Source organism: Pleurodeles waltl, chromosome 4_2, assembly GCF_031143425.1.
Source record: "Pleurodeles waltl isolate 20211129_DDA chromosome 4_2, aPleWal1.hap1.20221129, whole genome shotgun sequence".
Classification (NCBI taxonomy): Eukaryota; Metazoa; Chordata; class Amphibia; order Caudata; family Salamandridae; genus Pleurodeles; species Pleurodeles waltl.
In genome coordinates, this window is record NC_090443.1 from 409,809,555 (window position 1) to 409,822,875 (window position 13,321).

Consider the following 13,321-nt stretch of genomic DNA (forward strand, 5'->3'; position numbering starts at 1 on the left):
TCAAAGAGCACCCAAGAGTGCAACGTAAATCGAAGTACTTCAGAAACCTGCAAAGGATATGTCTAAGTAAAAGTTACACATGGAGTAGTTATTTATTTGACAAACAAGAAAGCTCTTTAGGCTTCGAAACAGTAGGGAAGTCCTAAACAAATACCAACACAATATGATCATCTTGCCCTAGTTTATCTCTACGTCTGAGCAGTGGTATAATCTGCCTGGTATCTTCCTTGGTTAAAGTACAGCATGATAATCTGCAATTGAGGGTGTCCTAGGACTGCCCCAGCAAGTGATGTACTTTACACCATCACAGAGTCTGCAGAGAATGCTGGATCCCACGTGCAAGTAGGAAATGTTGGAAAGACTTACTAGGCCACTAGGACAAGTTTCACCAGTGAAATCATACAACACCGATTTATGCAACAAAATATTGACACCTTTCAAAGACACATAAATCTCAGTTCTCGGATCAAAGCTTCATGGGTGGTAACAAATAATCTGCAATAACTATTACCCTATGCAGTGAATTAGATTCTAGAAGCAAAGGCGCACATTATGCATTTCTGAACCAGTCCCAAATTCTAAGAACACTTTACAGGAAAGAGCTAATTGTGTGTTAAAATACCTGTTCTGCTGCAGCCTGAGCCAAGGTATGTTCATGAGCACAGCTTGCCACTGTCAGAAGGGGAAACTTTTTAAATGAACATTATGTAGACAGATTTAGACAGATCTTCAGCACCACCCCACCACACCGTTTTCTAGGTCGAAGCAGAACGAAAACATTGTTAGCGTTTATGTACAAAAGGAAACAGCACACAAATAATGCAAAATAACAAACAGTTCAAATCAATTCAAAATAGGCGAGGCTGGCATGCCATCGAAGTGAAGCATAAAGGCATAAAGTTTCTAGGGAGCAGTGCAGGCCAGAGGTTATTGAGCCATTTCTAACAATAGTTCATATTCGTTGCACGTCAGTAAATGTGTTTCTGAAAGGCGAGAATGGCTGGCTAGCCAATGAGCACTTTGTTAACAAATGTGTTTGTATTTCAGAGGTGGGGTGACGAAGAAGCAAGGAAATGAGGTAGCAAGTCAGTTGATGCCACGAGGAATGGGGCAGTATAGGAGAAGCTGGAGGATGGTTAAAAAAAGAAGAAAAAAAAAGGCGAGCAAGATCGGGGGCAGAGATGTGGTTGGGGAGAACCACAAAGTGTGGGGAGGGGATGTGAGACGGAAGCAGCACAAGACCGGTGCAAACACATGAGCAGCAAGGATGCCATAAAAAAATCAAGCATCTGCAATGCAAAGGGTCTCACGTTTGCTTGAGCTAGAGCAATTAGCATAGTAAACTCCTAACTGGATTTTTCTTGACACATAAATTGAAAATGAAAATAAAACAGTTTCACATAACTAATTGGACTTTTCTTGCCATATAAACTGAAAAAAACATAAGCGAGCTGACGGCCGGCATCAGTGCAAAGTAGACACACAAAGGGAAATAAAAGTTCACTCGTAGTGAAACCTATCGGCAAAAGTGCAATTATTCATGTAACCAGCAAAAGTGCAATTAACTATGCAATAGGGTCGATGTCATGCAAAGCGCTCGACTTCTGCCCAGCGAGATCGGGCTGCGAAAAAAAAAGAAAAAGTAGTCCAGAAACCAGAGTGAAAACGTGGAGCCTCATATGTTTTCAGTACTTGGTCGCTGCGCTTGCGGAGGGCTAAATACCAGAAAAGGCATGACTTATGCATGCCTTTCACTAATGAAAGCAAGCAGATTTTAAAAGGCAAGCTCACAAACCAATGAAAGAAACTGACGTGACATGGGCGTGGTTTGAAGCCCAAAGAGAGATTACAACACGGGACGGAGCGTTTTGCGCCCACCTGTAATGTAGCAAGAAAATTAGACTGGCATGAAAGCCAACCAACTATAAGCAACACGGTAAACAAAGACTTACTGTGGGTAGAGTGTATTGTATGAAATAGGTCTAATGACCACAAACAAGTAAAGGGGTCTGTAGATGAGACCTAAAAAGGTTGGAAAAACGTTTTGAAAATTGACTACTGCCTCCCTTATCCATTCTTATTTAAGAAAGTTTTAAAAGCAAAAGGTTAGCTCACCAGACCTTCTGATACACGACATCCACTCACAAAACCTGGAACAATCATTCAAGCCTCCTAAATGCAGACACATGCAAATATGGTCCTGGAAATCTGCTGCTCACATTGTTACAAACATCAAAGGTTGTGTCTCCGCCTCCAGGCCTCGATGTTCAAGTTGGACCAGAATCTTGGGAGTGTTGCTTAGCTGCATTCAGAGCAGGATGCAACTCTTCTTGGTAATCTATGAGGCTCTGTTAATCCTATAACAATACTAGAAACGCATGGATAAGCTGCAAGCTGGAAGCAAAAATGAGCCCAACCAATTTGGCGGTCAGGGACAGAACCAGTGCTTAATTTGTAAATAAAGAGGTGCCGGTGCTCAAAGCCCTTCTCTTAAACACGAGGCTGCTGTAATTAAATCTGCCAGCACTGAATACTGAGGCAGCGTAATCCTGAAGCCACCTCGGGCCTCTTCAATCCATTTACGGCCACCCCTGCCCCTTCAGCTCATCCTGCAACTTTTTACTTTCTCCCTTTATGACGCTTTTTAGTTTTTCCTTCTTCTGTCTTTCCTATATGTGTCTTTTGCTCGCAACAAATGCTTGAGGCAGAAGAATAAGCCCCGGCCCTCACAAATAAGGGCCAGTGCTCAACACTGGAAACAACAAGCACAAATTAAGCACTGGACAGAACAGAAAGGGAGGCTGACTCTGGAGTTTACCCTTGAAACTGGAAAGGAACACCTTCTGCCATGACAAGTATGGGTGGAATTTATAATAATAATCATTACATACTTAACTTACATTGTGACGGTAAGTCGATTTCCTAGATATATTATTGTAGGTCAATACTGTTGATCTCAATACACTGGTATTCAACCATATATCAAGGAAAACTGGCAAAGTTAAAAGTGTACCCCAAACTAAGAACTAGCTGGGTAGTGGGAAGCTACTGGCAATATGTGGAGGTGCGACGGGCGAGGCTTCGAGAACAAAAGGTTACTGTGAGGGCGCGGCCTGCAGGCTGATCTGGTGGTAGGCACTAGCCGGAGCACTTGGGCGCAAAAATGAAACCGCTGCTGAGGCGGAAGGCACAGTGGCTGCACTTACGCCCGGGTCACACAATCCGGGGGATGTGGAAGCATGGTCCCAATGAATGTGGCCAGCAGCAGATTCAGGCAGGCGGTGGTTCGTTGAAAATTATGTGGTAACTTGTAAAGACTGAAATCCGAATTAGAAACGTTTATGGCTTTGCTAGCAGACATGGCTGCTGTGAAAGACAAAACGAATGACTTAAAAGGGAGACGTTTGTCAGCTGTCTCAATATTTTGTAAAGAAGGAAAACGGTGCACCCAATCATCAGAGGGCAGGGAGTGTTCACAGCCAAGGGAAACCGGGGCAATGGGAAACTGGAGCCAATGTGGAATGGCGGCACTGTAATACCCCCGACTTGATGGCAAAGGACAAGCTGGATAAAGGAAACACCAAGGCATTCAATTGATTGTTTGCTGCACTACGACTGGATCCTGCCAGTAAAGACTGGTGCACAATGAAAGGCCTCTGGATAAAAAACAAGGCTAGTCAAGTGATGTAGACCCTTCAATTAAGGAAGTCTAGAAAGCCATACATAAGACCAGATTGGTACCTGAAGGCAAAATAGAGATGGTGGCACCTAGGCTAAGCCTTAATTGAGTTGATCTGCACCGCAATCGAAAAATGTGATCCAAAAGGAACTAACTATAACCATAACTAGGTAGGAATCGAACGGGGCACTGCAAGAAAAGATAGAAAACTGGAGCTGAGAGCACCAGAAGCAGTGGGAGGATCATGCCAAAAATATAAGCATCTTTGGAATGTTCGAAAGAAATAAAACAGGGTACGAAACATTTTTGAGAGGACTGATTTGGAAATCTGTGCAACTCAGTTTCCCTTTCAGTTCTATTAATGATGCTTTGATATTTCTTTTTTGCATGGTATTATCCTCTTTTACTGTTCTTTTATCTTTCTGCAATGATTTTGTGTAATCATGTATCCTTAATAAAACTGAAACTGTGCAACTCAAAGGGCTGCCAACATTTCTTTCAATGGAAATGGTATGTTGGGCCCTGGGTTCCTCTTCTGTGCAAAAAAGCAGAGCTGTGGGCAATAGCAACTTGCTTGTTGAATGACAGAGTTGGAGATGCTACAAACAGTAAGAAGAATCAAGTTTGAGAACAAGACCAAATAGTTGTTCCTGAACTGCCCAGAACATGATGAGGAAACAGCTTTGTTGGTGCAGAGATGACTTCGGGAGTGGCAGGTTGTAGGAAAGTACCATCTTGCCTGGCATGTTACCCCCATATTTCACTGTATATATGTTGTTTTAGTGTATGTGTCACTGGGACCCTGCCAGCTAGGGCCCCAGTGCTCATAAGTGTGCCCTGTATGTGTTCCCTGTGTGATGACTAACTGTCTCACTGAGGCTCTGCTAACCAGAACCTCAGTGGTTATGCTCTCTCTTTGCTTTCCAAATTGTCACTAACAGGCTAGTGACCAATTTCACCAATTCACATTGGCATACTGGAACACCCTTATAATTCCCTAGTATATGGTACTGAGGTACCCAGGGTATTGGGGTTCCAGGAGATCCCTATGGGCTGCAGCATTTCTTTTGCCACCCATAGGGAGCTCTGACAATTCTTACACAGGCCTGTCACTGCAGCCTGAGTGAAATAACGTCCACGTTATTTCACAGCCATTTACCACTGCACTTAAGTCACTTATAAGTCACCTATATGTCTAACCTTTACCTGGTAAAGGTTGGGTGCTAAGTTACTTAGTGTGTGGGCACCCTGGCACTAGCCAAGGTGCCCCCACATGGTTCAGGGCAAATTCCCCGGACTTTGTGAGTGCGGGGACACCATTACACACGTGCACTATACATAGGTCACTACCTATGTATAGCGTCACAATGGTAACTCCGAACATGGCCATGTAACATGTCTAAGATCATGGAATTGTCACCCCAATGCCATCCTAGCATTGGGGAGACAATTCCATGATCCCCCGGGTCTCTAGCACAGACCCGGGTACTGCCAAACTACCTTTCCCGGGGTTTCACTGCAGCTGCTGCTGCTGCCAAGCCCTCAGACAGGTTTCTGCCCTCCTTGGGTCCAGCCAAGCTTGGCCCAGAAAGGCAGAACAAAGGACTTCCTCAGAGAGAGGGTGTTACACCCTCTCCCTTTGGAAAAAGGTGTCAGGGCTGGGGAGGAGTAGCCTCCCCCAGCCTCTGGAAATGCTTTGATGGGCACAAATGGTGCCCATCTCTGCATAAGCCAGTCTGCACCGGTTCAGGGATCCCCCAGCCCTGCTCTGGCGCGAAACTGGACAAAGGAAAGGGGAGTGACCACTCCCCTGACCTGCACCTCCCAGGAGAGGTGCCCAGAGCTCCTCCAGTGTACTCCAGACCTCTGCCATCTTGGAAACAGAGGTGCTGCTGAGTGGCCAGTGCCAGCAGGTGACGTCAGAGACTCCTTCTGTTAGGCTCTTACCTGTGTTGCTAGCCTATCCTCCTTCCTAAGTAGCCAAACCTCCTTTTCTGGCTATTTAGGGTCTCTGCTTTGGGGAATTCTTTAGATAACGAATCCAAGAGCTCATCAGAGTTCCTCTACATCTCTCTCTTCACCTTCTGCCAAGGAATCGACAGCTGACTGCTCAGGACTCCTGCAAAACCGCAACAAAGTAGCAAAGACGACTACTGCAACCTTGTATCGCTGATCCTGACGCCTTCTCGACTGTTTTCCTGGTGGTGCATGCTGTGGGGGTAGTCTGCCTCCTCTCTGCACTAGAAGCTCCGAAGAAATCTCCTGTGGGTCGACAGAATCTTCCCCCTGCAACCGCAGGCAACAAAAGACTGCATCACCGGTCCTCTGGGTCCCCTCTCAGCACGACGAGCGTGGTCCCTGGAACTCAGCAACTCTGTCCAAGTGACTCCCACAGTCCAGTGACTCTTCAGTCCAAGTTTGGTGGAGGTAAGTCCTTGCCTCCCCACGCTAGACTGCATTGCTGGGTACCGCATGATTTGCAGCTGCTCCGGCTCCTGTGCACTCTTCCAGGATTTCCTTTGTGCACAGCCAAGCCTGGGTCCCCGACACTCTAACCTGCAGTGCACAACCTTCTGAGTTGTCCTCCGGCGTCGTGAGATCTCCTTTTGTGACTTCGGGTTCACTCTTCTTCGTAGTGCCTGTTCCGGCACTTCTGCGGGTGCTGCCTGCTTCTGTGAGGGCTCCCTATCTTTCTGGGCGCCCCCTCTGTCTCCTCCTCCAATTGGCGACATCCTGGTCCCTCCTGGGCCACAGCAGCATCCAAAAACCCTAACCGTGACCCTTGCAGCTAGCAAGGCTTGTTTGAGGTCTTTCTGCGTGGGAATACCTCTGCAAGCTTCTTCACGACGTGGGACATCCATCCTCCAAAGGGGAAGTTTCTAGCCCTCCTCGTTCTTGCAGAATCCACAGCTTCTACTATCCAGTGGTAGCTTCTTTGCACCCTCAGCTGGCATTTCCTCGGCATCTGCCCAATCTCGACTTTGTCGCGACTCTTGGACTTGGTCCCCTTGTTCCACAGGTACTCTCGTCCTGAAATCCACTTTGGTTGCATTGCTGGTGTTGTTCTTTCTTGTAGAATTCCCCTATCACAACTTCTGTGCTCTCTGGGGAATATAGGTGCACTTTACACCTACTTTTCAGGGTCTTGGGGTGGGCTATTTTTCTAACCCTCACTGTTTTCTTACAGTCCCAGCGACCCTCTACAAACTCACATAGGTTTGGGGTCCATACGTTATTCGCATTCCACTTTTGGAGTATATGGTTTGTGTTGCCCCTATACCTATGTGCTCCTATTGCAATACATTGTAACTTTACACTGCTTGCATTACTTCCTTTTGCTATTACTGCATATTTTTGGTATTGTGTACATATATCTTGTGTATATTTGGCATCCTCATACTGAGGGTACTCACTGAGATACTTTTGGCATATTGTCATAAAAATAAAGTACCTTTATTTTTAGTATATCTGTGTATTGTGTTTTCTTATGATATTGTGCATATGACACCAGTGATATAGTAGGAACTTTGCATGTCTCCTAGTTCAGCCTAAGCTGCTCTGCTAGCTACCTTTCTATCAGCCTAAGCTGCTAGACACCTCTTCTACACTAATAAGGGATAACTGGACCTGGTACAGAGTGTAAGTACCCCTTGGTACCCACTACAAGCCAGGCCAGCCTCCTACGCAGGTCAATACATGTTATTATTCTCAGTTCAACTTCAAACTGTAAGAGAGGGATAATCAACATTCTTCGTGTACCAGGAGCAGGCATGGGATCAGATGGAGAGCTAGAAAAAGAAAGGGAGCAGGGAGAGCAGATGTTGCAAGAAACAGGATACAATGAGGAGGAAAGGCAAAATCTCTGAGATGACAAAGGCTGAGAAGACTAAAAGTGATTCTATTCCAATAGCACAATGCTGGTTCAAGAGCTGGGGCAGGTTCTTTGGGCTCACCTGAAGATTAGGAGGCTACAAACAGATGAAAAGTGGAGTCTCCTAGTAATCATTAAACTGAAGAAAGTGGTCACATTGGTAAGGCTACTTAGTAGAGAGTACAAAAAAGGTGTACACTGTTCCAAATGGAAAAATATAATCACTAGGGGAACATTAAAGTTCAGGAGCAAGAGCCCTCACACATCCGAGAGGATGTCATGCTTCATCATCGGGTAGCTCCTCGTCAGACCGGCGCTGCAGTGTCAGGCGGGCTCCCCGTAAGGGGGCTCTTTGCCGGAGATCTTTTAGGTAGCAGCCGTGGTAGCGGACACTACAAGACCTGGTGTTGCGGTCAGGCGCTAATCCTGGCAGGAGAGTGAAAGCTAAAATTGGTTCCCAGTCTTAATAGGAGCGAGTCAATTTAATTAATCAATGGAATAAGACCGGGACCAAGATTAAAAACAGAAGGAAAGTGTAAAATGAGGAATAATGCTCAACCACTTTCTGCATGGTGCTGGAGCTTAAGGAGATTATCCTCGGGCTCCTAGGGCATGGTCAACATGTTTCGCGTACAGTGGTCTAACAAGATCCTATGACGCTTCTTCAGGACCAATACATAATAAGACTTCTCCTGTCTATATTACCGAAAGTTTGCAAAAATGTCAAACAAATCATATAGTCACTTACATTGAAGTTCACTAATTGTCAGAAACCTCTAATGGCCGCCCATCCCTTGGTACATGGGGGGCCCCTTGGGAAGTAGCATGCCGAAAGCGGTCACTATTTGTGGATGACGGCAGTCTGCAGGGGAACCTACCCTGACGTGCTCTCCCGAAACTATCTCCCAGTCCCTCCCTTTGTTGATACTTAGTAGAGAGACCAGCATCCTGGCTGTTTAAAAGGCAGAAGATGGGAATGATGATAATAGCTCCAAAGAACCACAGTGTACTGTGAAAATGAACTTCAAGGGGGGCTTTCAAAAAAGAGATGCATACCAAACATGTCCATTACAAGCAAATAATGTAATGTCATGGTAACATCCCAAAAATAATGATCCCAGTTGGGACTACAGGTGTAGTGACAGTACACAGGTGTGCATATTATTTTATAAAAGGACAGAAAATAGAGCGCGAGAGAGACCAAGAGGTGAAAAGTGGAAGCTTACCTACCAGACAATGCACTGAGTGTGGGGGGGTTCAGTACCAAGATAAGAAGAGTTTACTGGACCTCAACCATGGTGGTTAGGGTCATTTGCCTCTAGTGTGCTCGGGACTATTGGAATATGGCTCTGCAAACTGGGCCACGTACATCCTTGCCTCACTTGACAGGGTAGTGAGGGAAAGCAGTCAAAGACTTCTCAGGGAGGTAGTGTGGTGGATAAAGACTAACAACGTAAACAGTTTAACAACAAGCAAAATAATTCAGTGCTTAGCCCAGCACTTTTTTTTTGTAAAAAGAGAAGTGCTTTAATCACACCAAAACGAGATACTACACACAGAAATGTTAATCACCACAAGATTGCGTCCTAAGGGGATCATCTACACAGAAATCAGCAGACTAAATTAAAGCAGAGGTGCGGGTTCACTATGGCTACAGATAAGTAGCTTAGCCAGCTTCCATGATTCATAGGTCAGTCTGTATTTCCTTTACTAGACCATTCTCTTTAAGAAAGGTTATCATATGTCACATGAATCTGCAGTAAGTTTCACAGGCATTAGATCAATGCTCAGTTAAGCCAATAGTTTCATCTGAGATATCAGACACTTATTAGGCTTAAGCACAAGGTGAAGGACCATAGCCATACAGATGAGAAGCCGCACTCGCAGCTGCAACAACATGGTCAGACAGGTACACCTTGTTCTTTTTTCGCAGGGGCAGCGACTTCAGGAACGTCATTCCCCAGCTTCAGTGTGCAGAGTCAGCGAATGTCCGCTGTCCTCCTCTGGTGGCGCTTGTTGAAGTGAGGGTGCGAGGCGCCTGAGAGGGGTCGGTGAGCTGATACAGCTCACACTGCTTTCAAATAAATGGACTCAGAGAGGCCAAAAGACCTTCAGGCAGATCAATTCCAGTTAATTTCTCACAAAACGTCTGCTCTTCTGGAAAGTCCCTCCCCCAGACTCGGTAGCTGGGCTTCTCTGAACTCAGTCAGTCAGTTCCTGCAGAGCCAGACACAATTCCACCGCTTCTCTGCAGGTCAGACAGGCACCCAAGGCACAGGGTGACCCAAAGCTCTTCTAGCATGATGCTCAGACTTCAGGTGATGTCCCCTCACCGATTCAAGGATGACTGACATATCAGCATTGGGTGTTGGCAGTTCTTCACGTACGCTGTCTTGCAGAACTTGAAATTGGAACCCATTGGGCAGTTTAGCTCCCACTTTTATACACACATCCCAAACAAGGGATCTTGTTCCCACTGTCAATGCCCAAGAACCAGTTTAGGGTGATTCTGTTTCATATTCCACGGCCTTTCTGCAGCACAGACACAGTCTTTGCAAAAGGTTATTGCTCTCACTGCAGGTAGTGACAATGTTATGTCCAAGCACGAGCACCCCAAAACAGGAGCACACGATGTGTGAAACTTCTGCACCTATTTACATTTGCTTTCTTGAAGTAAAACTGAGGGACTGAGACAGGACAGGCCTTGCCCAGAGGCTTTCTTCTCACTGCTGACTCACACTCACTAACTCAGCATTAGACCAATTGGCAACATCAAGGTGGATTTATCAGCAATACACTGCTAAAAAGGTCACAATAGAATTTTGAAAAGCAGCCTTGTCTTCATTCTCTCACACTTCAATGTCTAGGATTCAAAGATTCAACTAAGGAATGCAGGCAATAAGCTTCCAATGTCTGAGAAGACTGTGTCACAATCTCCGGCTTGTGCCACGTAAAACCAATCCAAAACGGATCCTGTCAGTCTAAGCAAAACTAGAGTCATATAAACATGAAGTTCTTCTACCATGGATCTTACACAACATGCTCTTGTACTGCACGTGGGTTGTCAGTGCAAGGATATAGGCGTCTCAAAGTGGAACTTTACATGAGTGAGCCCAACTGGTCTGCTCAGTGCTAGAATTAGAATAACATTACACTGCCACCCATGCTTAATGTTGACAGTTCAGAACATGGGCAGTAGTGTCGTGTCCGCTAGATCTCACACTTGCACTGCCCCTCCTGGTCTCAGAGCCAGACTCCACATCGCAGATTCAAAGGATAGGCCTAGTCCTCAGCATACAGGTTGGTTTAGCATGCAAATTGTGCTACAAAAAGTCAGAATACCAGATCATGTACAGTAAAGTCACTCGGGCAGGAGTTCCAATACCATTAGGAAAATTCTGAACCACAGATGCTTATTACAAGATATAAAAAAGAATTTCTGTCTTCTAACAGTATGGTTCATTCAGACCTTAAAAGATCAGATATGATGTTTTGCTCTTCTTCCACAACTCCAGCAATTGGATGATTAGGACAGGAGGTGAAGAATTGTTGTATTTATTCTTGAGGGGAGAGTTACTATTGTTACTACAGAAACCTAATCCCTAATGTTTAACTTACTAAACCTTTATAAGGAGTTGCAAACTTGCTATGCTTTAAGGTAAGTAATCTTCTGGAGAGACTATAAACATGCACCTACTACAGACAAGTGTCCTGTGGTGTAAAGCAAAATAGCTGCTTCTTGATTCCTGGATCTGCATCAGTGAAACACATAGAATATTTTCTGTTGTCTGTTTTTTATTTAGGTGACAGGTGATTACAAAATCCATTGCAAGAAGGAAAACCCTTTATATAGATAGGCTCTAAGCCTTGTTCTCTGTTGTTCAAAGGAATCTTAAATACTGATTCTCAGCAACTACCAACATGATAGGTTGAGTCACTTCCAATTGGCGCCCCAACTCAGTAAACGCCTCCAGATCTGTAAATAATTATTCTGCAAATATAGCCTTTACCCTATGCTGCCGTTATTTTCAGTGAACAACAGGCCAACACCTGAACTCTCAGACATCTGAGAAAGAACATATCCATTGGCAACTATAGCCGTCTAAAATGCATTGCATCGTAGGATCAACATTAACAGTATTGGGTGGAGACCTCATTCAAAGCAGTAAAGGACACTGTTTCATGGATCCAAATAAACAGAGGTCACATACCAAGGAATATGATGAAGACATCAATCATTTTGAAAAACTCCAGTTGTGAAACTGGTTAACAATTTTAAAGCCTCAAACCTTAAATATCCTTTATAACCTAGAGATTAGGCACTTTCCTTATAACTTTTACTCAGGAAGGAGTCATCACTGTGGCAGTGGGTCCTAAATATTGGTGAGCTGAAACGTGAATTTTTTTTTTTCAGAATTTAGAGTGAAACACATTTTTTACAAACCTTCGCAACACAACAGTTACGGTGGCTTTTTGTGTCTCACAAAACTGACAGAATATTGCATAATTACGGTACAACAATCTCTCCACGATACTAGAAATATATACTTTATGAAACAACAAAATCTTCATTAGCTCTATTGTTAATAAATGGTAGTTCTTACACACGTGTACTGTGGGACTTGTATTAAATATGGACTTGTTTTAAAAGTGTTTATCAAACACACAATGCCTTTTAAATCTAAACTGAGCGGTGCTGGGTTGCTTAAGCAGTGCGGCGAACTATGTTGTTGGCAGTTGAACTGCGTTTAGAGGAAATGCCATACAGTGATTTCCTGCACACACTGATTTCGTCTACACTATGGTATTATTGAGTCATCTAGTGTGAATTTTTGGGAGATGCAGAGTGTAGGAAAAATAGAAGGTACAGAAGGACATCATTTAATACTAGCATAGCCAATGTTTTGGGATCCCATTTATCAAACCTCTGGATTCAGAAACAGCATGTCTGCAAAACGTTCAAATCTGAGCATGCCGAAGTTGAAATGACTCGATTACTCAGTAACAAAATGAGTGGCAAATCCTACAATGTCTGACAGCAGCATTATACTTCACAACAATTAGTACAGAGTCAATCCTCTCCCTCCTTTTGATGGTGGCAGTGAGGTTCAATAGTAAATTAAATTATTCTGGCTAGTCTATGACATCAGATTAGCTACACGTGAAAAGGTAAAGACCACTTGAGAGAAAAAAAATGCCTAAGACTCGGACAAATGCTGAGAACAACTCCCCGTGCCCATGGCAGGCCCTGCTTTCATCACGAGGTGAACGCATCAGCAAGCTTCAGCAGGAAGTGACTCATAGGAGCCATGTCAAGTTATGTATCTAGACTCTTTAGGATTAAACTTGCACTGATGGCGCTTGTGTGGCTAAGGCTTTACTCTCACAGCCAAATTCACTTTTAACTCGGATTCAACCCTCTTGTAGGAAGATTATGAGGCAGCAGGCAGTTTGGAGAATGTGAAAATAGCGACACAATACTTCTTCAACCTCTCACCAGGAGATCAATAATTTGTGCAAAAACTGAATGCAATCCCCATAAGGATGTGCTCAGTAGGTTTGAGAAGTAACGAGAACACCAGGGGCACAGTGTATTTCGCACATGTCTGTGGCAGGTAGGTGCTGCAAGAATATGGATCTTGGTGTCACCTAACCCTAAAAAAGAAGGTTTGAAATAGTTTCACTCTGACAAACATCCAGTATCCACATTTTGAGACCTAGCCATCTAGTAGTGGCAGAGAAGCTGTTCACAGCAGAATTCACAAAGCAAG

The 13,321-nt window shown here is 44.5% G+C and overlaps 1 protein-coding gene across 4 annotated transcripts in view; it reads right to left on the reverse strand.

Moving 5' to 3' along the window:
* The window catches only part of RABGAP1L (RAB GTPase activating protein 1 like), a 1,234,468-nt gene that overhangs the window by 1,158,944 nt on the left and 62,203 nt on the right, over positions 1–13,321 (reverse strand). Inside the window, exon 2 of one of the 4 annotated variants that reach the window (XM_069231592.1) lies at positions 623–755. The exons of the other annotated variants lie outside the window; for them this stretch is intronic. The gene's annotated coding sequence lies outside the window, so the exon portion shown is untranslated. The remainder of the gene's footprint in view (positions 1–622; positions 756–13,321) is intronic. 4 annotated transcript variants of the gene reach the window in all.